This window comes from Myotis daubentonii, chromosome 3 (genome assembly GCF_963259705.1).
Source record: "Myotis daubentonii chromosome 3, mMyoDau2.1, whole genome shotgun sequence".
NCBI lineage: Eukaryota > Metazoa > Chordata > Mammalia > Chiroptera > Vespertilionidae > Myotis > Myotis daubentonii.
Genome location: NC_081842.1, coordinates 156,599,012 through 156,621,674, shown reverse-complemented (window position 1 = coordinate 156,621,674; position 22,663 = coordinate 156,599,012). Strand labels below are relative to the sequence as shown.

Below are 22,663 nucleotides of genomic sequence, written 5' to 3'. Positions count from 1 at the left end.
GGGGGATTGGGGGTGAGCAGGCCAGCAGGGGGGCAGTGGGGGTGAGCAGGCTGGCAGAGGGGGGCAGTTGGGGGTGAGTAGGCTGGTGGGGGGGGCAGTGGGGGTGAGCAGGCCAGCAGGGGGTAGGGGCAGTTAGGGGCGATCAGGCCGGCAAGGGGGGCATTTGGGGGCAAGCAGGTTGGCGGGGGTTGGGGCACTTGGGGGCGATCAGGCTGGCAGGCAGGTGAGCAATTAGGAGCCAGTGGTCCTGGATTGTGAGAGGGATGTCGGACTGCCCGTTTAGGCCCGATCCCCCTGTTGGCAGTCGGACATTCCCCAAGGGGTCCCAGATTGGAGAGGGTGCAAGCCAGGCTGAGGGACACCCCCTACCCCGTGCACAAAGTTCGTGCACCAGACCACTAGTAAGTAAATAAAAGAAACAGAAGCAACATCTCACCCACGACCAGAGACCTGAACATTGCCCAGGGAATCGGGATAGTGAGCCACAAACTTGTGATATCTGGGGGGCGGCTCAGGATACTTCCAGTGCATACTTTCGGCCCACCCCACCGCATCATCATGACAGTTTGGGTTCTCCCAGCACCCATCTTCATCTTCAGGGTATTATAGCTCTTACTGATTGCACCGCCCTATCCAGTAGAATCACAGTCATGGTTACATTATGTAGCATGTACATTACCATGGAAACGCTGTCTACATCATAGACAATACCTTTCCGCTAAGATCCAAAGGCAGCTCCTTCCTTACCTTCCAAGGTCACTGCTCAGGGTGGATACAGAGAAACCAAATTCTAACGTGAAATATGCCAATTGCTAGAGTTCAAGGAGCATGCTCCCCCTTTTGCCACTTGTCATTTTGTTTCATTTACTTTTTCTCTTGCTGCATTTCTCTGCTCTCTGCAGGCTTTGGGAAGCCACATGTCTCTTCGTACCATCTCTAACAGTGCGTAGAATTTACAAGCTTTGCACTTTGGAGAAACTTCATGCCCATTGGAGACGCCTCTAAGTCAGTCTCTGCTGACGGCTCTCAGGCGCATTACTGTGCCCAGCTGACCCTCTCTTGGGGTCCCAGGAGCCCCAGCCAGGAGCTGCCAGCATGTTTACTGCTCCGAGCCCCGGTTCCTCTGGCCTTCCCCAGGCAGCAGCCGGAAGGAGGCAGCGCTTTGTCCACGATGCCCCATGCCGACCCCACCAGGTGCCATCTGCAGGGCATGACAAGAGGAACCCAGGTGGCTGCACCTGAGTGGCAGCCAGGTAGAGCCAGGAGCAAACCTCCCTTTTGCTTTTACTGACTGAAAGCCATGCTCCTGGCTGCGGGCTGCCATTAAGAGACAATTCCTGGGCTTAAAGCAGTTGCCTCCCCATTGCCACAGGCTACTTTTAAGACATGCTTTTAGTTCTCAAGGAAGTTGCACTCATTAACCAATAACAATCCTGGAGGGAGAGTGGCAGGGAGGACTAAGGGCCGGAAACACTCATTCTGGGGAGGGGAGCTTCTGCAAAGTTGCAGAGTCGCTTCCGGCTGTAACTTTCTGAGCAAACGAAACAGTGAGCAGGTGGGATCCCCTCCCCTGGCGCAGGGGTTGTTTTGCACTGCGGGGCCGTAGGGCTCCCTGGACGGCAGCGCAGGGCCTCCGTGGGCCAGGCCTTCTCCGGCACTCTGCTGGCAGCTCTGGAACCCAAGGCTTCCCCGAGATGTCCAATAGCTCCTGTGCCCAAAGTCCAGCTTTAGGCTGTGTCACCGTATGGATCATAACCTACTCAGCAGAGAGGCCTTGTACCCGCATGCCGTCAATAGGCAGCTACTTGGTGCCCTCTCCCCCCCCCCCCCGCCCCCCCCCCCCCAGGGCAGACAAGCTCTAGGCACGGAAAATCCAACACAGTTGCTGTCATCACGGGGCTAATGTCCTTTGGAATGAGACAGATGATAAACAAAGAAGCACAGGAACACATAGGATAGCACCTGGTACCGGTGGTGCCATGAACAGCGTAAAGCGGGTGGGTGGACCCGAGCTGCTGTGGTTGGGGGTGGGGAGGTGGGTTCAGGAAAGGTCTCGAATGGGCTGCCATTGAGTAGGATCCTGACGGGAGAGCGTTCAGAGGGAGCAGCAGGCGCTTAGAGGGACGAAGCCGGCCAAGAGCACGGTGGACACGGAGCACAGCTGCTATTGTGAAGTGCTTCCTGCGTATGCAGCGGGGAGGCTGCGTACACTGTGTGGTCCGCGCACAGAGTCTCCTTTCGTTGTCACGGCAGCCCTGTGACACAGGTGCAGTTATTTCCCCATTTTATAGACGATGAAACAGAGGCTGAAGGATGGCCCAGTTGTTCCCACTGAGGCTGAGCCTGCGCCCAGTCTGATTCCAAACCGCCGAGCCCCTGATTCTAAGATCAGGTGCGCCGTGCTGCCCTCTCCGAGAGCGCCCAGGCCAGGCTTGGCGCGGAGGGCAGACGTGTCCAGGCTGCCGGATGCCCCGGAGGTGCGTGCTCACCAGGCAGATTGCTTTCTTTGACATAGTTTTCTCTTTCTTACTTGGAAACGCTGTCCCACCAGACAAAGCTTCCCAGGTGGCTTCCCCAGTCGGTGCTGCTTCACCGTGCCGTGACGTCCCCGTGGTCGCTGCCAGGATGCCCACGGGTGCCACTCTGGCGCTCAGCTTTATTGCGGGCTTCCTGTTGGTGCCAAAACGTTGCCCAGCTCTTCCAAGGACCTAGGATCTGGGACTCACCGTGGATGGGTCTCTCCATTCATATGTTGGCCACGAGATCAGAGATGACTCGCAAAGGAGCGCCAACTCGGGGAATGCCTCGCCCAGCAGAACAACATGGACGCAGTGCGGTGCGGCAGAAAGAACAGCCATTGGGAATCCGTAAGTTTGCAGTTTTGCAGAGTCAGATGGAAAGAACAACAAAAAAGTCTGCGTGATCCTGAGCGAATAAGTCAGGAATCCTCCCTGAGCCTGAGTCCTCATCTGAAAAACGGAATAACCGTGCCAACGCCTCTCCACCTTGTCAGCAGTGGTGACCGTCTGCCTTTTCCCCCCGGGAGGGCACAGATGAAGCGCCTAGTCCGGAGCCCAGGTCCTGCCCCAGATGGTCACTATTCGTGTTCAAACAGGAGCTGTGGGTGCTGCGGGCTCTTCTCTGTCTGCCGGGGGGAGAGCAGGGTCACGGAGGTGTCATTTTAGGCAGAAGCAGCCTGGAAAGTACCCTGAGTCAAGATGAGGAGGAAATTATCTCAGTGAACACATTTCGGATTTAGAAAATCCCCAATGACCTAAAATACAGATATATGTGTGGGTGGCTGTGGGTGTGATTTGTGGCTAAGATATAGATGTTGAGCCAATGCTTTTGAGATCAGACTGTGGCTCTGCCACTTACTTGCTGTGTTACCTTAAGGGACTTAATTGACCTCTCTGTACCTTTATTTCACCCTTTGGATAATAATAGCACTTACCCCAGGGTTACTGTGAGATTTAACAAGTAAATGTGCACAGACTCACACACACACACCACAAACAGCAACGTGTAAGTGTGGGCTATTATTATAAGGAAAGGACCAGGTAAGTGTTGGTGCTTGATACTGGTGTCTAAAAACAAATGAAAGAGAAGAGGAAAACAAAACAAAACAAAACAAAACAAGACAAACTCAAGGGTCTTCCAGCTGAAACCACTGGGCTGACGGGAAAACAGTCCCCGGCCATGAGAAACGGGATCCTGCTGGAAAAGCAACCCTACATGTGCCCAGGAGACGTGGTGCCGTGGCTGAGACACGCTGGATGGACGCCTGGCCCACGTGGAGGAGCCCCTGGCCTCTCTAGTTGCCAGGAGCGGGAGGAGCGCGAAGGGCAGGCGGCATCGTCCTTCATTAATTCCCCGAGGGCCGCAGTGACCAGGGGGCTGCTGATGTGTGCATCCCGCCTTTCCCTTGGAGAATGAGTGGTGAATGGGAATGCAGTGCACTGGAAACCGTGAAGAGCATTCCGGCTGCAGCGGGAGGGGAGAGGCTGGGATGCCTCTAAGGAAGGGAACACCCAGGAGGCTGCTTTCATCACGGAGAGAGGAGCGATCCTAACTCAACAGCAGCAGGGCTCCCTGTGGCTTTTCAAAATATTACCCTTTGGATCTGGTTGTCGCTCTGCTCGTACCCTGTTGAACAATGCCAGGCTTCATCCATATTTATATTCCTCCCAGCAGGGAGTGCGGTCCTGCCAGGTAGAGTCCAGGGGCCGCATCGGCGGGTGTCCCTGAGCTCACTGAGATGTGCAGCAGGAAGGGCTGCCCAGAGGAGGCCCCGGAGGTCCCCCACCAGGGCCAGGCTCGGGGCACAGGCCAGTGGCTTCTCTAATTCTTCGAGGCTGACCTCGGGGTGACACACACTCTCCTTTGCTCTGCCTTGGCCCCCCCTGAGGAGGAGCTTGAAACCGAGCCCATCCGTCTGCTCTGCGAGGTCAGCGTGTTTCAGAGGACCTTGCACAGACCTGGACCCACCCTTTTTCCCAGTTGGTCCTGCCAGATGGAAATGTAAAGGGCCTGGAACAATGCCTCGCCGACAGAAAGCCCTCCAGGAGGGTGTACTGTTCTCCTCGTGTTGTCATCGCTGACCGCCGGCAGACAGAGGCCACAGGACTTGGGGGACTCTGTCCCTTCGCGTTCCACACTGGGCTTCCTGACAGCCATCGCTATACAAGTCCTCACACGAGGAGCCATAGCATCTTGGATTGTGACTCACACCTCCATCCTTCCTATTTCCCCATCTTCATCTTTGATCCACTTAGGTGGGCACCACCTCCTCCCATTCTCACCCTCCCCCAGTGCGAGGAGGGGGCTGGGCCTAGGCCTCTGGGGGGAATGAAGGTTAGCCCATAGGCCAGTGATGGCGAACCTTTTGAGCTCGGCGTGTCAGCATTTTGAAAAACCCTAACTTCACTCTGGTGCCGTGTCACATATAGAAATTTTTTGATATTTGCAACCATAGTAAAACAAAGATTTATATTTTTGATATTTATTTTATATATTTAAATGCCATTTAACAAAGAAAAATCAACCAAAAAAAATGAGTTCGCGTGTCACCTCTGACATGCGTGTCATAGGTTCGCCATCACTGCCATAGGCAGTATTAGTACTAGATCAGTGGTTCTCAACTTTCCTAATGCCACAGCCCTTTAATACAGTTCCTCATGCTGTGGTGACCCCCAATTTCATTGTTACAAATTGAACATAATTAAAGCATAGTGATTAATCACAAAAACAATATATAATTATATATGTGTTTTCCGATGGTCATAGGCGACCCCTGTGAAAGGGTGGTTGGACCGCCAAAGGGGTCGTGACCCACGGGTTGAGAACCGCTGTACTAGATGATCAAGGCATATATCTAGACGGACTAGCTGCATCCAATGCTTTATAAATGAATATTAAAGCATTAATCACCACTGCACTCAGCAGGTGATGACCTGCTCCACAGTCCTTTTCTTTGCCCCTATTTCTCGCCTCAGGAAAATGTGCAGGATGAGGGTCTTGGGGTAGGATAACCAGCCCCAAACACTGTAAGCTGCCCGCTGACCTGTCACCCCAGTTAATCACCGTGACCTCAAGGGAACCAGGCACACAGCTCAGGCTCCCCAGGCTGTTTATTGCGCTGAGGTAGGTGCAAGTGACTTCTTCAGAGTGGAGGGAGGCCCTGCAGGAGCGGCCCCCTTCCCAGGCCAACATCCGCAGCAAGTTGGGGCACACTGGGCTGGCTCCATTCTCCCTTCCAAATAATAGGCCATTCAGTCCTGGGGAGAGGAGTGAGTCAGCCTCCTCAGGGCCATTCCGCAGCCCAGCCGGCTGCCAGCCGGGCGGCCCACTTCAAACAGCCAATTAGTAGGAGCACCACAAGCTGACTTGAGCAAACCCAGGCTCCTCGGTCCGTGCGGGCACGAGAAGGGCACGTATGTCTGCATGAAAATGAAGCTGTCTCACCCTCCGAGGCGTTGTCCCACTCAGAGGAACGAGCTTGATGTCCCTCCAACCTTGGCTCCCCTCCACTTCCCCGATGGAGAATGATGTGAAGGCACGGGGCCCGTCTGCTGAGGGGGATGAGCCCGAGCTGCGTGAAAGACGTGGTGCTGCTTTTGCAAAGCACATCCGTCAACCTGTCTCCTAAGCAAAATGGAATTTCGCGCTCAGGCAAAGCCAGTAATTATTTCAAGTGACAATTGTATTAGATGCAGGAGGTAATGAGGAATGAAGATGCTGGGCCCACATATGCTTCCTGTTCTGGCAAAGGTGGCACAGAAACGCATCGTGAAGCAGCCGGGGGATGGCAGCGGCCCCCTCCACCCGCCACGGACTGGAGCAGAATTCATCACAGCCCTGAGCCTCCCGGATGTGACAGGCCAGCAGGGCCCAGTGCACCCTGGGTCCAGTACTGCCCCGGGTGCTCAGTGACCCTTGCAGAAAATGGAAAACTACGAGGTTGTATGGTAGTTAGTGAAACGATAATTTAGAGATATTTTTGGCTCTATTGCTGAAATGAAATAAGGAAACTCCAGGGACCTGGAGTATTTTTATTCAACATCTTCATTTTCTTATTTTAAATATATGTCTTTCTGCCCTGCCGGCGTGGCTCAGTGGTTGGGCGTCGACCTATGAACCAGAAGGTAACGGTTCGATTCCTGGTCAGAGCACAGGTCTGGGTTGCAGGCTCGATCCCCAGCGCGGGGCATGCAGGAGGCAGCCGATCAATGATTCTCATCATTGATGTTTCTATCTCTCTCTCCCTCTCCCTTCCTCTCTGAAATCAATAAAAAAAATCATGTGTTTCTGGAATGGGAGGAAAGAAAATAGAGGGGTGGGAGACAGGGCGAGAGCAAGGACCACCTTGTCCTGGGAGGACTTTGACCAAACTGGGTTAGGGTGACCGAAAAGGTGGAGGCAGCCAATAGTACTTTTGCACACACAGCACGTTTGAGGTTTCTGCTTTGGTTGATGCCTCTCCGTGTTGCCTGAAAAGTCTATCCCTAAAGCAAAAACTGACTTCAAGGAGTAATTGACAAATTCGTCACCAGAGTGGGAGATTTAGCACATTTTTCTTAGTAATTGATAGGTCAAACAGCCATAATATTCAGCAAAGTTATAAAGGTTTTGAACAACATGATTAACAAGTTTGATGCACAGGACTTACATAGAACACTGCACTCAAACACTGGTGTACACCGTTTCCAAAAATCACATCACACTTATGAAAACTGATGATACATTAGGTATGGCGCAAAGCAAATAAACATCTCAACAAATGTCAGAAATCTGTATCATAAGACTGCATACAATTAAGTTAGAAATCAGTGAAAAGGATAAGTTAGAACCTCCATACATTCTGAAATTTAAAAGCACGTCACTTGAAAATCCAGAGACAGAAAGCTTGTAGTTGCCAGAGACGGGGAGGAGAGAGGGCTGTGGAGTGACTGCGTAAGGGGCAGGGGTTTCCTTTTGGGGTGATGAAAATGTGCTGGAACTAGATAGAGGTGGTGGTTGCGCACTAAATTATACACTTCAATATGCTTACCTTTGTGTACGTGCACGTCACTCAATTTAAAAAGGCGTTCCTATCTCTGTGTATAAATCCTAATCTGTGGATACGTGGGTATGTGGTTTGTGAAACTTTTTCAAGCTATACACTATGACCTAGGCCAGTGATGGCGAACCTATGACACGCATGTCAGAGGTGACACGTGAACTCATTTTTTTGGTTGATTTTTCTTTGTTAAATGGCATTTAAATATATAAAATAAATATCAAAAATGTAAGTCTTTGTTTTACTATGGTTGCAAATATCAAAAAATTTCCATATGTGACATGGCACCAGAGTTAAGTTAGGGGTTTTCAAAATGCTGACACGCCGAGCTCAAAAGGTTCGCCATCACTGACCTAGGCACATTTCTATATCATACATGTGTATGTGCTTTCTATATTATGCCTCAATAAAGAGTTTAAATTAAAACACACACATACTTAACTCATAGGTCAACAAGAAAAGTCATACTGTAAGTATAAAAAACAAGAACTACATGACACTACACTCAAAATTTATGATGTTCAGTGAATTCATTCAGATATCAGCCATGATAGAGGATGACGAGCTGTCCAAGGTGCACGTGAAAGTAAATGTACAGCTTTAAATGTTTATTTGGGGTGAGGGGGGGTGGGGAGGAGGCTTAAAACTAATAAGCCAAGCATGAAACATAAGAAGGTAGAAATAAAATAGAATATCTTCAAATAAAGTAAAAAGGAGAAAATAATCTTAAAATAATGAAACAGATAATAGATACAATAAAGATGATCAACAAAATTAAAAGTTGTTTTTTTGAAGAGACTAATCCCTGGAAAGATTGAATAAGGAAATGATATATATACTAGAGGCCCGGTGCACAAAAATTTGTGCACTGGCGGGGGGGGGGGGTTGGTGTCCCTCAGCCCCACTTGTGCCCTCTCGCAGTCTGGGACCCCTCGGGAGATAACGACCTACTGGCTTAGGCCCGCTCCCGGGTGGCAGAGGGCAGGCCCAATCCCTAGGTGCAGCCCCTGGTCGGGCTCAGAGCAGGGCCGATTGGGGAGTTGGGGCGCCGCTCCCTGTCATGCACAGAGCAGGGCGGATGAGGAGGTTGCGATGCCACCCCCAGTCACACTCAGGGTAGGGCCGATTGGGGGGTTGGGGCACCTGTCACACTCAAGGCAGGGTCGATGGGAGGTTGCGGCGCCACCCCCTGTCACACACAGAGCAGGGCCAATCGGGGTTGGGGCGCTGCCCCCTGTCACGCACAGAGCAGGGCCAATCAGAGGGTTGGGGAGCTCCCCCCTGTCACGCACAGAGCAGGGCCGATCAGGGGGTTGGGGCGCCACCCTCTATCACCCACAGAGCAGGGCCCATGGGGGGGGCGGTTGGGGCGCTGCACCCTGTCACACACAGAGCAGGGTCGATCAGGGGGTTGGGGAGCTCCCCCCTATCAGGCACAGAGCAGGGTCGATGAGGGGGTTGGGGCGCCACCCCCTGTCACCCACAGAGCAGGGCTGATCAGGGGGTTGGGGCACTCCTTCCTGTCACATTCAGGGCAGGGCCGATGGGGAGGTTGTGGCTCCACCCCGTTACACACAGAGTAGGGCCCATGGGAGGGCTGATCAGGGGGTTGGGGCACTCCTTCCTGTCACATTCAGGGCAGGGCCGATGGGGAGGTTGTGGCTCCACCCCGTTACACACAGAGTAGGGCCCATGGGGGGGGGTTGGGGCACCACACCCTGTCACACACAGAGCAGAGTCAATCAGGGGGTTGGGGCGCCTTTCCCTGTCATGAACAGAGCAGGGCCAATAGGGAGGTTGTGGCCCCACTCCCTGTCACACACAGAGCCGCAGGGCGATCAGAGGGTTTGGGCGCTGCCCCCTGTCATGCTGCTCCAGGGGCCAGGAGGCCTCACGGCTCTGCTGATCCCAGTGCTGGGAGGCATATTACCCTTTTACTGTATAGGATAGAGGCCTGGTGCACGGGTGGGGGCCAGCTGGTTTGCCCTGAAGGGTGGATCAGGGTAGGGGTCCCGCTTGGGTGCCTGGCCAGCCTGGATGAGGGGATGATGGCTGTTTGCAGCTGGTCACACACCCTTCAGGGTGGGGGTCTCCACTGGGGTGCCTGGCCAGTCTGGGTGAGGGGCTGAGGGCCGTTTTCAGGCTGGCGGGTGACTGAAGCTCCCAACCTCTCCTTTTTTTCTTTTTTCTTTTGTATTCTGGGATTTATTTACCTTCTATGGCTGTCACTAGAGCTGAGAGCCAGCTTTAGCTCTGAGGCTTGGCTCCAGCTCTGAGACCTCAGTTTATTTGGCTTCTATAATTGAAACACTGTTGCAACTCCAGCTGGGCTGGCTGGCTGAAAGTGTGGGGTTTATTTAGCTTCTATATTTGCAACATAGTTGCTTAGACTGCAGCTCAGAGGCTGGCAGCAGCAGACGGGGAACCTTGGCTTCCTCCTTCACTGGAGCAAGCAAGCCTCCTGTTTGCTTCAGCTGCCTGGCTTCCGGCCACCATCTTGGTTGGCAGTTAATTTGCATATCCTGCTGATTAGCCAATGGGAAGCGGTTGGGGTATGGTCAATTTGCACGTTTCTCTTTTGTTAGCTAGGATATATATATATATATATATATATATATATATATATATATATATATATTTTCCTGGCCAGTGTGGCTCAGTGGTTGAGCATCAGCCCTTGCACCGAAGCATCGTGGGTTTGATTCCCAGTCAAGGGCACAGTCCTGGGTTGCAGGCTCATTCCCCAGCCCCAATCAGGGCATGTAGTGGAGGCAACCAATCGATGTGTCTCTCTCACATCAATGTTTCCTCTCTCTCCCCTCCCCCTCCCTTCTACTCTCTCTAAAAATCAATGGAAGAGATATCCTTTGGTGAGGAGTAACAAAAAAATTAAAAACAAATCAGTAAATAACACACACACACACACACACACACACATATATATATATATATATATATATATATATATATATATATATAGAGAGAGAGAGAGAGAGAGAGAGAGAGAGAGAGAGAGAAGGTGCAAATAGTATTAAGAACAAAGGAGAAAAATATACAAATAACAAAAAGATAATAGACCTATAAGATGCAAAACCTATGTTGGTAAATTTGAAAATGTGCATTTTAAATGGAAATATTCCTAGAAAAATATAAATTACCAAAAATTGACTGAAAAAGCAATAGAACATAATCAGCATAAAAAACAATCTTCCCACAAAAAACATCCGAGGCTTTGAGACATTTCAATTATAGCTGCAGATTCTAACCAGTGCATTAAATAAGCAGAATTCATGGATATACTACATTTCTGTCTCCTGCTGCCCCTTTAAGTCTCCTCAGTAAAGGTAATCCCTACCCTGGCACTGGATGAAAACTCAGGCAAGCCCTTGACTTTATGGTTATTACTGAGTAATAAAAATGCCTATGTTTACTTTTAGACATAAACCCCGACTCAAATTAGTAACTTAAAATGATAAGCGAGGCTTTCAACGTGAAAGTTGAGACCTCTCCACCTTCCCTTCCCCCAACCAGGGCTGTGCAGCTGGCCACCCCTTTGGGGGGAAAGAAGGTCACTGTCTTCTCTTTTCCTCTCCCACCTTCTCAATCACCCTTCTCCCGCCCTCCCTCTATCAATCAGGGTCCAAGCAGGAGGCAGAAGACACACCAGTTACCTGAGGACAAATTTAATTTAAAGAATATTAACTAAATGCCAAGTTACTAACCAGGGAACTGAGGAGACAGGAAGAGAATTCTAAAGTTTCATCAATGTAGCAATTTCAAGAACCACCCCCAGGGCCCGAGGGAATAAAAGAACGAGGTTTAAGTTTCTAACACTTCAGAGCTGAGACCAGGGATCCTGCCACCGAGGAGGAAGGGGGGCCCGGCTGGTGCTGGTGTCTCTGAGCTCAGAGAATTGAGCCTGGGAGGTGGGACCCACACTCTGGGAAGGGGGTGCTGGCCGGCAGGCAGTGCCGCCTCAGGATGCAGGCGTGGATGCCAGGAGCCTGGGCCTGCACGTTTTTGTAGACACTGCTCGTGGGATTGGCTGCTGCTCTGGAAGGAGCTGCCAGTGACGGGGTGAAGAAATGCTGCTGCAGCAGCCCTCACAGGGACCGCCAGCAGACAAGCCGTCCAGGGGGAGACGCAGGGAGGAGTACCTCCTGATAGATCCTCCAGCCTCCCAGCCCCCCTTCAGCATCCTGATCAGCAGCGGCCAACGGGAACAGGCGGCAGAGCAGAAATGCGGCCTGCAGGGTTGTGGCCCAGCATCACAGACAGAGAATAAAAGGGCAGGTTTGGGCTGAAAGACAGTAACTTTGTGGCTGGCACAGCCCCATTCGCTCACAGTTGTTTCTGCTCCAGGTCTGGGGGATGGGGAAGGGAGGGAGACAGAAAGCCCTTACTGAACTGCTGCTGTTTATTTTTAGGGTGCCTTGCTCTCTCAGGACCTGCTGGCTGTGGAAGCTGACTCTCCCTCTCAGGAGTGCTTTCGTGCGAATCTATGTTCCTACCCATTGCTGCTGACTTCCTCTGACCTGAATGAATGCACTGCATTCTGGAAGTTGCTTATTAACCCCCATTTAGAATAAAAAAAGCAGCCTCCACCCCCAGCTTCCCTGTAATGAAAGCTGTTCACCTCTCCACTGACCTGACTCTATGGGATGCGATCTAAGATGACCCCATGCCAGCTCTTTTGTGCATTTCTGGCTGCAGAGGAGCCAAGGAAACACTACTGCATTCTTTGCCCAGACAAATTCGGGGCAGCAAGCTGATTCAAGCCCAGCAGCGCCCTTCTTTCTCTCCATCACCTAAAGAGCCAGCCAGCCTGTTCTTGCCTTCTGTGTGCTAGATGAGAGCCAGACACAAGTCCACTGGACAGCCTAGCAGCAGAGAATACATACGTGGCTCTCCGAGAGGAAGTACTGAATCCCATCTTGCTCAGTTCACATGAGCCAGTAACACTTCCCCCCAAATCTTGAAAAATCTCCATCAACTGCTCTCAAGACATTACATTACACGAGGAGTTGACAATGTTCAGGAATGAATTCCTGGGTATTTCCATCGAAAAGGCTCTCTTGACCTACCATTCCACTTTGGAAGTTCATATCTCTTAAATCTTAGTGCTTCAAATGAAACTTAATTGAACATCTTCTTGCACCAATCTTAAATTCTTCCAATTCAACCTATGAGATTAGTGTAACATTGGTCTTAAAATTAAATTTAAAAGACTAGGAAGGAAAGTTTTAGGCAAATTTTTTTCATAACCAAAGTTGCAAAAACAAACTATTCAAAACAAACTATTATCAGCCAAATCCAGGAGAATATGAAAAAGATAATCAATCATACTAAATTGGGTTCATCCCAGGAATGAAAAAATGGTTTAACATTATACAGGCCATTAATATAATTCCTTACATTAACAGATTAGAGAAGGCAGACCATTTGGCTATCTCAATAGATGCAGAAAAAGCATTTGAGAAAAGCAAACTCATTTGTGACAGAAACTCTGAAAACAAAAATTAGGAATGTAACTTCTTTAACAGGATAAAAGTCCAAAACAAAAGCTTATGACAGACACTAATATTATTAATGGTAAAGCTTACAAGTATTCCCTTTAAAATCAGGAACAAGTTGAAGATGCCCAATATCATCATTCTATTCAACATTATTCTCATTAGTAAAATTTTAAAAGATCCTATATAATAAAAGGGTAATATGCAAATTGACCCTAACAGCAGAATGACTGGGAATGACTGGTCACCATGACACACACTGACCACCACGGGGCAGACGCTCAATGCAGGAGCTGCCCCCTGGTGGTCAGTGCGCTCCCACAGGGGGAGAGCTCTGCTCAGCCACAAGCCAGGCTGATGGCTACCAGTACAGCGGTGGTGGTGGGAGCCTTTCCTGCCTCCTCAGCAGCGCTAAGGATGTCTGACTGCAGCTTAGGACTGCTCCCCGCTGGCAAGTGGACATCCCCCAAGGGCTCCTTGGCTGCCAGAGGGATGTCTGACTGCCAGTTTAGGCCCAATCCCCCGGGGAGCAGGCCTAAGCCAGCAGGTGGTCATCCCCCGAGGGGTCCCAGACTGCGAGAAGGCACAGGCTGGGTTGAGGGACCCCCCCGTGTGCACAAATTTTTGTGCACTGGGCCTCTAGTAAATAAATAAAAGACATACAAATTGGAAAGGAAGGAATTAAATTATCATTATTAGCAGATGACATAATCGCTTATAGAAAATATACAAAAGAATCTATAGTCAAATTATTAGGATTAAGAAAATAATTTAGAAAAGTGCCTTTTCATACAGCAGTCGTAAAAATTATAGCAATATAATTTTTAAAAGATATTATTATAATAAAAACTATAAATAAGGGCAAGATCTTAAATGGAGAGAAACTTTATTGAAAATGTTAAAACTAAGAGATATACTGTGTCCATAGGTAGAAAGACTCAATGTCATAAATATGTCAACTCTCCCCAAATTCAATGCAATTTCAACCAATATCTCAATAGTTTATCATAGACCTTAATAATCTGATTCCAAAATTTACATGGGAGAGCAAAGGCCCACAAATAGTTCTTATTCTTGAGTTGTAATGGGGTGGAGGGGGGTTGCCCTGACAAATAGCAAGATTGATATATCTATGTATGTAAGACAATATAGTATTGAAACAGGGATGGAAAAACAGACCAAAGGAAAAAATAGTGAGCAGTGTGTGTGTGTGTGTGTGTGTGTGTGTGTGTGTGTTGTGCATGTGTGAGATACAGGGGATGACAAGGAATGAATTGTTCAATAGATAGTGTGGGAACAAGAGTTTATCCATATTGGGAAAATGATATTGTATTCCTTCCTCACATTATATAGAAAATAAAGTTGGGGTGAAATAAAAACTTAAACATGAAAGGGAAAACTTTAAAAATTGTATATGTCAATATAGGGAATATTTTATGATTTGGGGTAAGGAGTATTTTCTAAACAAGACCCAGAAAATATAAACCATAAAGGAAAAGATTGACAACTTAATATATTTTTAATTTTTATTATTATTATTATTATTATTATTATTATTATTATTATTATTTTTGCTAAATCTGGCAACTTTACTCACAGGGAGTTCTGGTGATACTTAGAACGTTCTATTTCAGCCCTGGCCATGCGGCTCAGTTGGTTAGAGCATTGTCCCAGTCAGGGCACATACAAGAATCAACCAGTGAATGCATACATAAGTGGGACAACAAATTGGTGTTTCTCTCTCTCTCTCTCTCTCTCTCTCTCTCTTTCTCTCTCTCTCTCTTTCAAAATCAATTATTAAAAGTTTTTTTTAAAAGAACATTCTATTTCTTAATTTGGGTGGTAGGCGCATGGCTGTTCATTTTATTGTTTTATTTAAAAAACAAACCAACAAACATTAAAGCAAGTCTGTCATTGTTTATAATTCTTCTTGGTGGATCCAAAGCTTTTGCCAAGAAATTAGCAGTAGCTGTAGGCGAAGACTGGGGTGTCAGGTGCTGCTCCTCCCTGGCCACCTGGGGATGCGTCAAATTGCTTGTGGTGGGGCTTTCTCCTTGTTGCTCTCTTTGTGCTTCTGTTGGTGATTACTTCTTCTACCCCACAACTAAACAGCAGCTGTTGGAATCAGTTAGGTAGGCTATCCCACCATCCTCCTTTTACAGTGTCTGGAAGTGTGAGGTGGTATGCAATGCAAGATACACTTTAAGGTCATGTTCCAAGCCATAAAAGATTTTTTAACTATCAAAGGGCCCTGGTATCTCCCCAGTTCCTCAGAAAGAAACACATCAGAAAAGAGATCACAAAGAACACCCAGATTAAAGAGCTATTACTTGCAAAATCACTTGCCTAGTTCCATGGGAAGGAGATTACTGGAGGGAGAAAAGCCTTCCATACATTTCATTGATATCTAAAGACTCTTCTTGAAGCAAGTGCATAAGAAGAGGGTAAAGACTTTGCACAGAATACTGACAACCCCAAAACAAGAGTAGGGAATTCTAGCATAGCACTAATAGCAAGGGGTGGGGTGTGGCGGCTGCTCAGGACATAAGAGGAGATTCCTACCAGATAGGCCATTAACAAGCCCTGGGATTGTGAGCAGCTCATGCTGTATTTATTCCCTGTGCTTAATCCAGTGGCTGGCATAGACTTGTCCTCAGTAAATGTTTGTGGGTGGAATGCATGAATGCATCGTGGATGAAAGAAATACTAAAGGGATTGTAAAGGTTATTACCAGATCCTTAGAAAAGAGGCATTAAAGAGTCACACCAGACTCTGTTGATTGTCTTCTTCATGTCCAGAGAGGGCAAAACCAAAGAAGCAGCGATTCCTAATGGATTTTCCTAACAGGTACCACCTTATCTAGGCCTGCTTTCTGCCTGGATTTGCTTAGTCACTCCTGCACGCTGTTTTATACATCGTTGGTTCCTTCTGGCTTCTTTTTCCATAAGGTGCTGATACACTGGCCTTCTCCATCAAGTCTTGCATTTAGGTAATCATTCATCCAATAAGTATGTATAAGGCATGTGCCAGGTACTGTGCTAAGCCCTAAAGAGTTAGAAGTAGTTTTTAATGAGCACTTACTAAATCAGGCATAATTTGCAGCCTGCAGCAGCAGGTACTAGTATTATCCTATTTTACAGATGAAGAAACTCAGAGGTGAATAAGACAACAGCTTCAAGAGGGAAGACGAACATTTGCAATACACTGTTCTGAGGATTTTCCAAAGTGCCATGGGAACATAGTGTATATGTGACCTGAGATGCTGTCCCTTACCACCTATACTAGATAGCTACTGCTGCACAACAATATTAGCATCCAACGAGCACCCAAAAACAACACACACTTATTTTCTCACAGTATCGGTGCAATTAGGGGTCCAGGTTTAGCTGAATTCTCTGCTTCAAGGTTTCTCACAATCAAGGTCTCAGCCAAGGCTGGGTTCTCATCTGAATGCTCGACTGGGGAAGGAGATGCTTCCAAGCTCCTGTGGTTGTTGACGGCATTCAGTTCCTCCTGGGCTGTCAGACCGAGGGCCTGTTTCTTGCTGGCTGTCAGCTGTCGGCTGCCCTCAATTCCTTGCCACGTTGCCCTCTCCATAGGGAAGCCAATGGCAGCCTGCTTCTCCGAAGCCGGCGAAAGAGCAGGTCTCCTGACAAGCGGGGCATTAAAGTCTTAAGGAACACAATCTAGAAGGGACATCCTATCACCGTTTCCATATTATATTGGTCAAAATGAAGTCACAGGTCTGGCCACACTCAAGGATGTGAATACAGAGGTTGGGAAGCAGCTTAGAGCCTGTCCACCTACCACCCTTTGCTCTTCTTTGTGTGCCCAGGTTAGCGCCCCCTCCCATCTGCCTCCAGAGCCACTAAGGCTGCCACAGGTGGCTGTGCATTCACCTGACTGCTATGTGAAAGGCCCCTGCCCCACCTGGAGTTGTGTAGTGCACCACTTGCTTATATAACCACACCCAGCAGCCCTGCACTTCCACCAGTGTTCAAAATAATACATTGTGATTATGTTTACTTTTCCCTCTCTTCACTCTACTGAAAGCTCCTTGAAGTCAGAGACTAAAACATTTATTTATTGTAAGCATTGTTTTTAATTTTATTCTTAAATTACAGTTTACATTCCATGTTATTTTGCATTAGATTCAGGTGGACAGCATATGGTTAGACCAGTGGTCAGCAAACTCATTAGTCAACAGAGCCAAATATCAACAGTACAAGGATTGAAATTTCTTTTGAGAGCCAAATTTTTTAAACTTAAACTATATAGGTAGGTACATTGTTATTAACTTAATTAGGGTACTCCTAAGGCTTAGGAAGAGCCACACTCAAGAGGCCAAAGAGCCGCATGCGGCTCGCGAGCCGCAGTTTGCCGACCACGGGGTTAGACAAACATACACTCCACCCTGTATTTCCAGTACCCACCTGGCACCCTGCACAGCTATTACAATACTACTGACTGCATTCCCTGTGCCGTGCTTACACCCCTGTGACTATCTGTAACTACCGATCTCTACTTCTTAATCCCTTCACTTTTTAACCAGTCCCCCAACTCCCCTCCCCTCTGGCAGCCACCAGAGACGGAAGCTCTTATTTTTATAGCCCAGCACAGCAGGTGCCTAGCAAGTGTTTGTCAGACAAATGGGAGACATTGCAGCCAGCTCACCTGGAGTAGCCGGGAGGACGTGTGGGGACAGCATCACAGAGGAGGCACCTTATGCTCTTCCTTGTCACTCAGCTCTAACTGGACACTGAACGTCCTCAAAGGGACTTAGGGAACAATTTCCAACAACATATAATAGCAATAAAAGGAATAAAAGGAATAAAAGGAATAAAAGGAATAATAGCAATAAAAGGAATAATTTCCAACGACATATAATAAAAGGAACAATTTCCAATGAGATGTAATACAAACCTTGATTTATTGTGCTTTGGTTTCCATGGAGATAAAAACAAAAACACCCGGTTGATTCAATCCAGTTAAAACCAGTGTCCTTGTTCTCTGAATGTGGTCATGGGGGGCAGTAAGTGGGGTGTTTCCTAGTTTTCTGGAACTGGCAGGTTGGACCCAGAGCAGAGAAAGGGCACTAAGCTTCCTGCAGTCCGAGTTGGGATGGCATCCAGCCCTGGGTGCACGTTCTTCAGGGCTTGCTGAGGGATGGATGCCATCCCAAGCGCCATCCACAGCGCCATCCACAGCGCCCTCCCAAAGCGCCATCCACAACGCCATCCACAGCACCATCCCACAGCGCCATCCACAGCGCCATCCACAGCGCCCTCCCACAGCGCCATCCACAGCGCCATCCCACAGTGCCATCCACAGCGCCATCCACAGCGCCATCCCACAGTGCCATCCACAGCGCCATCTCACAGCGCCATCCCACAGCGCCATCCACAGCGCCATCCCACAGCGCCATCCACAGCGCCATCTACAGTGCCATCCACAGCGCCATCCACAGCGCCATCCACAGTGCCATCCACAGCGCCATCCACAGTGCCATCCACAGCGCCATCCCACAGCGCCATCCCACAGTGCCAGCGACATGCTCCTCCCGCCACCTGGTTTCTCTCACTGCCCCACTGTTAGTCCCTGGAGTGCCCTGGGAGCTCTGAAGTGAATATGAGATGGAAGTGGACAGAACTAAGAACAGTTTTAAAACTGGTTACACAGGGTGGGGCAAAAGTAGGTTTACAGTTGTGAGTACACGAAGCTTTACTCTTGTGTTATTATTAATTAATTAGTATTATTTTCCTTACAGACAACTGAAAACCTACTTTTGTCCCACCCTCTATATTTCCAAATCATTGTCAAGTCTCTTTTTAGGTTTTTCTTCTTTCATATAAAATCATTTTTGTTTCTTTATGGTTCACACATTACAGGCCTTAAGCCATTTGCTGTGATTCTTCTGAGGCCTGATAATGGCAACATTAAGACCAAGGCTATGTAATGCCAGGTCAGGACAGCAGCTGCCAGGGCTGTCTTACCTGGACCTGACCGATGGGCCCGCGGGGAGCAGAGGGAAACTTCGGGACCAGCAGCCACACATGAAGAAACCAATGGTGCCTGCAGCAATGCATGGGAAAGAACACACTAAAACCCGAAATGGCTGCCATTTCAAAATGACTCTTCTGTGGGGACAAAGTTGGTGCCTCAAATTAAGCTAATAAAGAAACAGAACATCAAATGCTTTCCTGAATGCCACACTTAGGGCAACGTCTTGGGGAGGAAAGACAGGGGTGTCAGAGTAGAGCTTTGATGGAACTCAAAATGCTGTCTGTTCAGTCACTAGAGGCCTTTGGACCTGATGGTCCTCCTGTGACAAGGAACACTCTGGCTCAGAGCAGTGGCACCCACCAGCGAAGCTCATGGCCCTCTGCTGCCCACCACAGCACAGGCCACTGTCACACTGTCTGCCTCCCCTGGCCCTGGCCTGAAGTTAGAAAGTTTCTTTTATGTTGCTTCTATTAAATGTGAGCTTTTTAGTGCCCTTGGGTGGTTTTGAGGCAGTAAAAACCATTCAGAGCTTAATGCTGCTTTAAAAATTAATATTTAATTTATTAAAGTTACAGATTAAAAAAACTATTTTTCCTGAAGCTTTAAGTTCTGCATCAAATATTATTGTTCTTTGTATATTAGATACAGCCTGTTGTACACTTTTGAAAGCTATGTTAAAGGCCTTTGACTAGTATGTGATCCTATTTCTAAACTTAACTAAGTTAATGATTTCAAGCTTTATAAATTGACTAGAGGCCTGGTGCATGAAGATTTGCGCAAGAATGGGCCTTCCTTCCCCTGGCTGCTGGCACTGCCTTCGCTCCAGCCCAGAGCCACTTTTCCACCTTCCCACGCTGCCCAGAGGGGCAGAGTGGCTGGGGCAGTGTGGAACACCTGTGTCCTGCCCCGCCCCTGGCCACTCTGCACCTGCGTATGCAAATTAACCCACCAGCTTTTGTTGGGTTAATTTGCATACTCACTCCTGATTGGCTGGTGAGTGTCATGAAGGTACGGTCAATTTGCATCTTTCTCTTTTATTAGTGTAGATGTCTTCTATTTCTTTCTTTCTTTCTTTCTTTTTATTTATTTTTTTATTTTTTTATTATTTCAGTGTTTTGATTGAACTAACATAACTTCCTGAGTACTCAACACATACCTAGGTTTTGAATTTGATGCCTGGTTGGGACAAGTATGGGAAGCAACCAATCTCTCTCTCTCTCTCTCTCTCTCTCTCTCTCTCTCTCTTCCTCTCTCTAAAAAATCAATAAAAACATATCCTCAGGTGAGAATTAAAAACACAAATGTTAATTTTAATATTAGGCCAAATTGTCTTAAACATTACAGGCCCATAAAATACCAAATATGTGCTTTTCCTTTGCACAAATATTAATATACAATAGGTTGGTTTCCTTAAACACCACAAACTTAAATCTAAACAAGCCTGGGGTTAAGTGATGCTTAACCACTGTATTGGTTTCTTAGGGCTGCTGTAACAAATTACTAAAAACTGGTTGGCTTCCAACAACAGAACTTTATTCTCTCACAGTTCTGGAGGCTGGGAGTCTACATCAAGGTGTCAGCAGGGCCCTGCCCCTCTGAAGGTTTGAGAGGAGACTCCCTACTCTCTTCCCGCTGTGGTAGCTGTCGGATTTCCTTGGCTTGTGGCCACATCACTCCAAGTTCTGCCTCCAGCTACACATCACCCTCTCTGTGTGTTTCTTCTTCTGCCTCTCATAAGTACAATTGTCATTGGATTTAGGCCCACTTGAGTAATCCAGACAGGATAATCTTGAAGTCCTAATTTTATTACATTTGCAAAGATCTTTTTTTCCAAATAAGGTAACAAGTACAGGTTCTAGGGATTTGGATATGGACATATCTTTACTATTATTATTTTTTTGGGGGGGTACCATTCAACCTACTCCAAAGTGCCAAGAGTGGGGTAGGTTGCAGTTTAGATGGGATGGTTAAGGCAGATCAAATGGATAAGGAGACTTTTTTTAAGATTAAATATTTTTTTACTGAATATATTGGGGTTACATTGGTTAATTAAATAGGTTTCAAGTGTACAATCCTATAATACTTCAACTGTATATTGTATTGTGTGTTCACCACCCATAATCTAGTCTCCTTCTGTCATCATTTATTCCCCCTTTATCTTCTTCTACCTCCCCCCATGCCTTCCTCCCCTCTGGTAATCACCATACGAATGTCTTGTGCCTGAGGGTGTGTGTGTGTGTGTGTGTGTGTGTGTGTGTGTGTGTGTGCTTAATCCCTTCACCTATTTCATCCAGTTCCCCAACCTCCCCAACCCTGACAACTGTCAGTCTGTTTTCTGGATCTATGAGTCTTTTTCTATTTTGTTTATTTTATTCATTAGATTCCACATATAAGTGAAATCATATGGTATTTGTCTTTCTCTGATTGGCTTATTTCATTTAGCATAATACCCTCTAGGTTCATCTAGGTTGTCTCCCAAGGTAAGATTTCCTTCTTTTTTAGAGAAGGAGACTTCGAGGAGGTGAGGGAGTGAGCTATATGTAGATATATGAGGAGACAGTAATTCAGGCAAAGGAACCAACAGTGAAAAGGCCTTGAGGTAGGAGTGGCCCTGACATGTGCAAGGACAAACAAGAGGATGATGTGGCTGGAGTGGTGTGAGTGAGGGGGAGACAGAGGGAAGGAGGCAGGGAGGTGACAGTGTAGACACGGAGGTCATTGGCATCACTTTATAAGATGGAAGGGCATTGCAAGGTTAAGGGCAGAGGGATGACATGATTTGACTTGAATTTAAAAGGCGCACTTTGACTACAGTGTGGAGAATAGATGGAGGAGGGGAAGGGTGGGAGCAGGGAGACCAATCAAATGGTATGTAGGAATCCGAGCAGGAGATGAAGGTAGCTCAGACCAGGAGGCACCGCTGAAGCTGGTGGTTAGATTCTGCTTTTATGTTGAAAAGAGCTAAGGCAATCAGTTGGCTGATTGCATGTGGGGTGTGAGGAAAAGACATGGAGGGAAGGCACCAACACTGTGACCTAAGCAAACTGGAGGATTGCGTTACCATCAACTGAGATGGGCAGGGCTATGAGTAGAGTGGGTTTGAGGTGGGAAGGAATAAATACTAGATATTCAAGGGGAATTTTCTTTTTTAAAAAAAACATATTTGTATTAATTAAAGAGAGGAAGGAAGAGGGAGAGAGGGATAGAAACATCAATGATGAGAGAGAATCATTGATTGGCTGCCTTGAGCCCACAACCCGGGCATGTGCCCTTGACCAGAATTGAAGTCCGCAGGCCAATGCTCTACCCACTGAGCCAACCATCCAGGGTGGGAATTTTCTGTATGAGTTTAGAGTTTGAGAGCAAGAGAGATGTCTTGGCCATAGGTAGAAATTTTGGAGTTGTCAGCAGATAGATGGTATTCAGAGCCATGTGACTTGATGAGGTGACCAAGAGAGTGAAGGTAGATGGAAGAGAGAACTGGGCCAGTGGCAGAACCCTCCAGCCGCTCTAGCCAAGGAGAACAAAACCAGCAAAAGAGGCTGAGAAGTGGCAACCAAGAGAATGTGGTGTCCGGAAGCCATGGAGC

At 47.8% G+C, this 22,663-nt stretch overlaps 1 long non-coding RNA gene across 2 annotated transcripts in view; it reads left to right on the top strand.

Moving 5' to 3' along the window:
• LOC132230891 (uncharacterized) overlaps positions 1 to 13,349 on the top strand; it is a 29,575-nt gene extending 16,226 nt beyond the window's left edge. For both annotated transcript variants that reach the window (XR_009451952.1, XR_009451953.1), the window contains one exon: positions 11,986 to 13,349. This is a non-coding gene — a long non-coding RNA (uncharacterized LOC132230891). The remainder of the gene's footprint in view (positions 1 to 11,985) is intronic.
• The last annotated feature ends 9,314 nt before the right edge of the window (positions 13,350 to 22,663 follow it).